Genomic DNA, 7,005 nt, shown 5'->3' with positions numbered 1-7,005 from the left:
CAAAAAGTATGACTGCTTAATGAAAGAAAGCCAATATTCAGTAGAGCCCAACAGAGCTAGACATCTAAGCATATGGCTTTTGAGATGCTGATGTTACAAAGCAGGTGAATCCACAGGGGCACAGAGGCATGAACCTGGAGACATCTGAAGTTTGTCCATTACAATCCGGTCCCATCTCTATCCCCACAGGGCTTTCCATACCTCCTCCGTTTCCTCAACAGGAAGCACTCAATGCACATACAGTTTGTTTGAAAACATGAAGAGCATGTATACAAAAGGAAAAGGTCAAGGAAACCAGTTTCGTTGAGAACATCTGGACTCTGTCACCATGACCACAAGTGGTTGATGCTGCCACAATGTGCCAGCAGCTGAGCCTAATGTTAGAACTGAGGCTCTACTCAACGGAGTGAACGGAGGGGAGGACCAGCTCTCAACTGCACTACTAAACCGAAAGAAACTCCAAAACGCTATGATAAAACATTTTCTAACACACGTCTCTGCACTATTTCTGTCAAACTGTGTTAGTCTTCCGTTTCCTCAAAGCATTTTTTTATGGAGTCATTTTTGCCTATTTCAAAGAAAAACGATAACAACCACTAAAAGGGTAAAGCAGATGTCACCCCACCCCACTTGCATTGATGCTCCTTTTCAATATGCTCTATATGACTTAGCGCTGGCCGTTTGATTGCATAAAATAATTATCAATATGTTACTTTATAAAGTATTCTTAAAACAGAATTTGTTTTTAAGGATGAAGCTTTAGATAATTTTTATTTTTTTCTTTCTATTTTTCATTACTTCTTGAAGGTTCCCTATACTGAAACCTGAAAACAGTTGAACTCCCTTTCTTCTACTCCTAACATAATTTGCCATAAATGATGACTGTGACCATTATGTCTTCATTTTTAATACTCTTAAGGAAACCCTACTTTTTAGTGGCTCTATCTAATATCTCACTATCACCACCAAAAGCAAGGGTGAGAGTGGGTGAGATACACTAAACTTTCAGATAACATTGCTCTCACCAATTATTACACAAATAATTCAGTTACAAACATAAGGAGAGTCGGGTTATTTTTAAATGAGAGAGATTCCTCCTTGATCTGTTTCACTTCCTTGAGAACGGTGCACAGGAACAGATGAATATTTAATAAGCCTGCTCTGACTATAATATTTTAAGCCTAAAGTATATGCTACATTATTTTTTTTAAATAGCTCTTTATTGGCGTATAATTGCTTCACAATACTGTGTTAGTTTCTGCTGCACAACAAAGAGAATCAGCCATATGAATACACATGTCCCCATATCTCCTCCCTCTTGAGCCGCCCTCCCTATCCCACCCCTCTAGGTCATTGCAAAGCACCAAGCCGATCTCTCTGTGCTATGCTGCTGCTTCCCACTAGCCAACTATTTTACATTCAGTAGTGTATACAGCTACATTATTCTTTAAAAGTGGTACTTCTTGGGGTTCTTACAGGCAGGTGCTTAAAAATAATCACCTGACTGTACATGACTGAACCCTGACTCATGCACAGGCAGTGCTGCTCTTTGCTAGATGTCAAAAGTGAAAGGTGATGTCCCATGACGCCATCACAGGACTGCTCTCCTTCCTGTTGCCTAGGATGCTCTGATTTCTATTAGTCTCAGGAGCCAGCAAAGATCGTCTGCATTCAAAATAAAATCAATACACAGAATTTCATCCACACTCACAATTTTTTTTTAAAGAAAACTCATTCATTTTACATGATTTGAAGCCTGAAGTGGAAAGTTTTTTTTCAGGCTGGACTATATTAGCAATGCCTACTGGCAAAACTGCAAGTTAGAAAATCAGGCTTGAGAAGGTAATTGTAAAGAGACAAATGAAGAAAGGAAAACTTGGATGCCATACGTGAAGCCTGGTGATACCAAGTCAGGGGAGGGATTCTGATTCCTAGGTACTGACAGTGGGGTGCATGGCAGAGGAGTCCTCACTTGAACAGCAATAGGGTTGCAAGAGGTACTCCACGAATCTCTGACAACTAAAAAAATTCTCATTCTATAATTTTAGTACAAGATTGAGATCTTTTTAGACAGTGAGCTCCTTAAAGGAATTATCTTCTTTATCACACTATCACGGTGCCTGGTACCTAAGAGACACTCTATAAATAATTGCTGAATAGAAATAAAAAAGAAATTGAATTGCATGAAAATGACCATAACTCCCAGTGGACACTATCCACTGGTCCCCTGAGGTATGCAGAACACTCCTGGTGCTGGCCACGAGCACCGTCTCCTCCACTTCGGAGGGCTTGTACAACTGCTTAGTGAGCCCCCAAAAAAGAGAACTGAATTTTCTTAGACAAAATTCACTTTTCAGCTAATTTCTTGGTTCATAATAGTAGTGTGTACAGAGAGAAGTCTCCGCTCTGCCAGTTCTTTACAGCTCATTTGTGTCTGCATTACCAACATCACCTTCAAACCACGATTCTTAGCAGGAATCTTTGTAAGCCAAGTGTCAATTTTGTAGCTGGTGCTTTAATGAAAACTGGTTAACCGAATCTGTAAGTCTACTGAGTAAACGCAGCATGTCACAATAGGTGAAAAGCAAACAGGAGTGAGGGCCCCTCCCCTCGCTCTGGGCTGTGGAAGTCCTCCCACAATTCCCAGGAGGGCTGTGTTCCAAACCGGACACATCCTCTGACCCAGGACCCAAGCAAGGGTCCCGGTTTCAATTCCAATGCTTAATATTAGTAAATTTTAGTTTATTTCTTAATAGCTTATTAAGAGCTCTAATATTTATTTCCTGCACTCCGACATATGCACCCATTTGGGAAAACACAGTTTTAGGTTCCTTGTGATGGCATTTCTGCTTTCAAGTTCCTGTTTCAAAGAGAGACCTTGTACCTCACCCAGTTTATCTAACCTTCTACCCACAAGCAGGTCCTCAATTAAGGACTTTCAAGCCAGATTCCGACTACTCCTTCTTTCTAACCTAACTTGACTGAAGCAAAGACGAGAAAGCAGTGTCAGGAGCAGAAAGACCAAGAGATTCAGAGAAAATCTGGGATCAAAATCTGCCATTACCAACCGTGTAACTTGGGGCCGGGGAAACAACCATTTCTGAGACAGTTTCATTATTTCCAAAATGAGGAAAATTCTATTTTGTTCAACTGTCTTGGTTATTATAAAGATTGATAATTATTATAAAAGATTAATAGTGATTATGAAGATAAAAGCAATTTTATTTCTATATCTGTAAATATTAATATATTATTTTTATTATACAAATAATTTTATATATATATGTGTGTGTACTTAATTTTAGAAATAAAGGTTATTTTACTTTTTTATATATTTAATTGTAGATAGTTAATAATTATTTTAAAGACTACAAGTAGTTTTCACTGTTTTCATTCATGTTCCCTCCTTAGTAAGTCATTCTATGAAGCACCAACTCTCAACAGCAAGAAATTCAAAAGACCTCTTTGTAGTTTCAAGTCATCCATTACTGTAATAAAGTTATTATGTAATTACAAAAATAACACCTGTTTAAGTGGAAAATTACAAAATTCAAAATAAGTATAAAATATAAACTCAAAGTCACCCACAATCCTATCACCCAGAGATAAACTGCTAATACTGTAGTCGTTTTTAAAATTGAGATCATATTATATAAAGTGCTTTCTATCCTTTGTAATTTAACATTATCCTACGCACATTTCTCCATGTCATTTGGTGTCATTTGGATGCTTAATCACAGTATGATAGTCTTCTACGTGTATGTGTCACAATTTAACCACTTTTGCGCTACCTGACATGTAGACTGTACCCAATTTTCATGTTACAAAAGCGATAAACATGCTTGACATTTTTATGTATTTTAAAAAAACTGTTTTTTCATAGAATCAAGTCCTAGAAGTGGTAAAGTAGGACATAACCAGTTTGAAGTTCTTTGGCATATGCTATAAAACTGTTGTTTATAAAGTTCCTGCAGTAAAACCCCACTTTACAAGGTAACAGGATGATAACTGGCTTAGAAATTAAACAGGCTGATTTAATCAGAGGCCCATAAACACACACACACACTCCCCTACCTTAGCCATTTCATCATTTTATTTGACATTAACACGATATATATTCTTTTATCAATTTCCTGAGGTAGGGTCAACGCCTTTTTCATGAACAATCAGTCTCCAGACTGACTGTTAGGCTACTCATTCTCACACAAACCACGCCTAAGAAAATATCATCCACAACTTCCAATTTCCCTTTTCTATTAGACTGGAATACAAACTCCAAAGGCTCTCAAGACGCAAGCTGAGAATACTTATAGAAGTTTAATTATTCCTCCAATCCTTTATAGTTGCATGACCATACTTAACTTAGCAGCACTCTTCTTGGAGGCTTGCCTTTGGAGGCTTTCCACAGTATTTAGCATACTTCTGTAGAAAAATAACGCTCACATTTAATCAGAGTACATAAAATTTTAATTATGCAATTACAATAACAAGTACCACAGACAAAAACAGATTCTTGTTATAAACAAAACTGACTCATGTTCAACATTCAACACAACCAGCCTACCCCAAAGGACATGGGCATCTAGAGGGTGGCTGCCACTTGTAGGTGTTGGTGCTCCAGGCACCCATGAGCTTGGCTGCAGAAGGAATAGGGAAGTGGAGGTCACCAAAGAGAGCTCTCATCTCTCAGCACCTTGCAAGGACTGAGTATTAAGTATACATGTAGGTGCAGTATAAACTCAGACAGACACAGGCCATCCCCAGGGCAGCGCACAGATACAAACTTGCTGAATGGAGGCTGAGGACAACCAGGCAAGGTCTCTCTCCTATTCCCCTCCTCGACCCAAGTCCAAATGTTGGAGTCCAGGCTCAGTTCCCACTCCTGCTCCCTTTTCTATCTAAATTAAGCCAACAGTTGATCTCATCCAGTCTCAAAGCTTCAAATACAGTGTATGTAGTGAAGACCCTCAAATTAAAAACCCTAGACAACCTGTCTCCCCAGCATTTCAAACTTAGCAGAATATGGATTCCCTACCTCCCAGACCCGCTCCATTCACCAGACTGGTAACACCACCACCATCCGCTCAGGGCAAAAGGCTCAGCTGTTCTTGACTTCTCCCATTTCTAACTCTACATGCAATGTAACAGTAGTTCCTGTCACCTCTTCACGTGTACGTGAATTTAGTCCCGGTATATGCTAATTAAAACGAAAGCATCTAGGGCTTCCCTGGTGGCGCAGTGGTTGAGAGTCCACCTGCTGATGCAGGGGACACGGGTTCGTGCCCCGGTCCAGGAGGATCCCACATGCCGCGGAGCGGCTAGGCCTATGAGCCATGGCCACGGGGCCTGCGCGTCCGGAGCCTGTGCTCCACAGCGGGAGAGGCCACAGCAGTGAGGGGCCCGCGTACCACAAAAAACAAAACAAAACATAAGCATCTAGAAAGGAGGGGACCTGCTTTGTTCACGGCTGTATTTCCAGCCCCCAAAGCAGTCCCAAGTACAACGTAAGTCCTTACCAAACACGCGTGAAAAGAGCTCCTAAAAAATTTCAGATTCCTCTAGGAAGTGTTCCATGTATAATTAGGAGACCGGCAGAACATTTTCCAACACCTTTTAAAATATACAATACTCACAGGTGGGGAGTGATAATAGGCCACCACCCCAACGCTCTCATTTCACAGATGTGAACCTTAAGGTCCAGAAAGTTTACATAATTTAACCAAGACCATGAGAACACAACCTCTGAGGTAAATGTCTAATTATGTACAAGCAGCCCCACCAAACAATCACCCCCAGCATCCCTTCTCCTTTTGTTTATATACAACGCATCTCTTGCAAGTGTTTGCAGAATCCGACTGAGTTAATATCAGAGAGGTGCACTTTTTTCATTTGGTGTATGTAAGAAAACATTCAGCAAGAGGCTTCCTGCAATGTCCCCAATTGCACAGTCTCTCGAAAAGCACACAACTAGTTTGGAGGCTGCTGAAGTGAAAGAACAATCCCCAGCAGACAGAAACTCAAAGTCTCGTTGCCCAGATTCAAAATCCCAAAGTCATTCCAGGAAGCTATTGCTGCAAATGTGGCTTCCTCCTTTTACCAACGCTTCCCTATCAGAAGCTGCTGTAAATTTCCAGGAGAGAGTGAGAGAGAGAGAGTAGCTGAGTGTCTGTAATTTGGTAACTGTCACCTGGTTTCAAATTTACTGTTCAAAGGCTCATCATAAAATGCACTCATGGAAAGCCCCACCCAGAAAGCTCCCCAAGGTAAACTTCCTACATGAGTGAAGTAATGTTACCTCACCGATTTTATCATTGCCCTGCCCCAATCTGAATACCCTAGCGCTTACAAAGATCCAGGTATCACTTCATTAAGCTCCCTCGGCATGCTGTAAGGGGGCTGCCAGGCACCCCCCACTGCTGCCACCAGACCCTGCAGCTGCTAAGGTCAGCCAGGTCCCCCCTAAACTCCTGTGCCTACTCAGCTAACCACATCAACTTCCTGGCCGGGGCTAGGCATCACGCATGAATGTATCCAGTGTGTGGCCCCAAGTTCTCCCTGACATTTGTTTTTATTGGACATAACAACTAGTAAATAACATGACAGGTTTTCCACAAGTATCTCTTCATCTACCCCTCATAAACACCACCCCATAAAGTATACAGCAATATCACCTTCCTCATTTTCCACATGAGAATGTGGATGATCAAAGGGGTTCACAAAGGCGACCAATGTACAGTCCACACCTGCACTGAAGTCCTTCACATCGAAAGCCCTTGCTCTTTTCCCTGCCCTAACCACACGGCCTCTTCAGAGAGCTGCACCCGAGTCCATGCTACCCACCCTGACAGAGCACCCTTCAGTTCACTCACTCACTCACTACAGCTCCCTACTGCCTTGACTGGGTTGTTGTTGTTGTTGTTTGTTGTTTCTTTGTCTGTTTTGCAGGCTAAGATGGATTCACAAAAAACTTTTTTGACTTCTATGAGCTCTCAGTTAATATCAAGG

This window comes from Lipotes vexillifer, unplaced genomic scaffold (assembly GCF_000442215.2).
Source record: "Lipotes vexillifer unplaced genomic scaffold, Lipotes_vexillifer_v1.1 scaffold684, whole genome shotgun sequence".
NCBI lineage: Eukaryota > Metazoa > Chordata > Mammalia > Artiodactyla > Lipotidae > Lipotes > Lipotes vexillifer.
Note: the sequence above shows the minus strand (reverse complement) of the source record.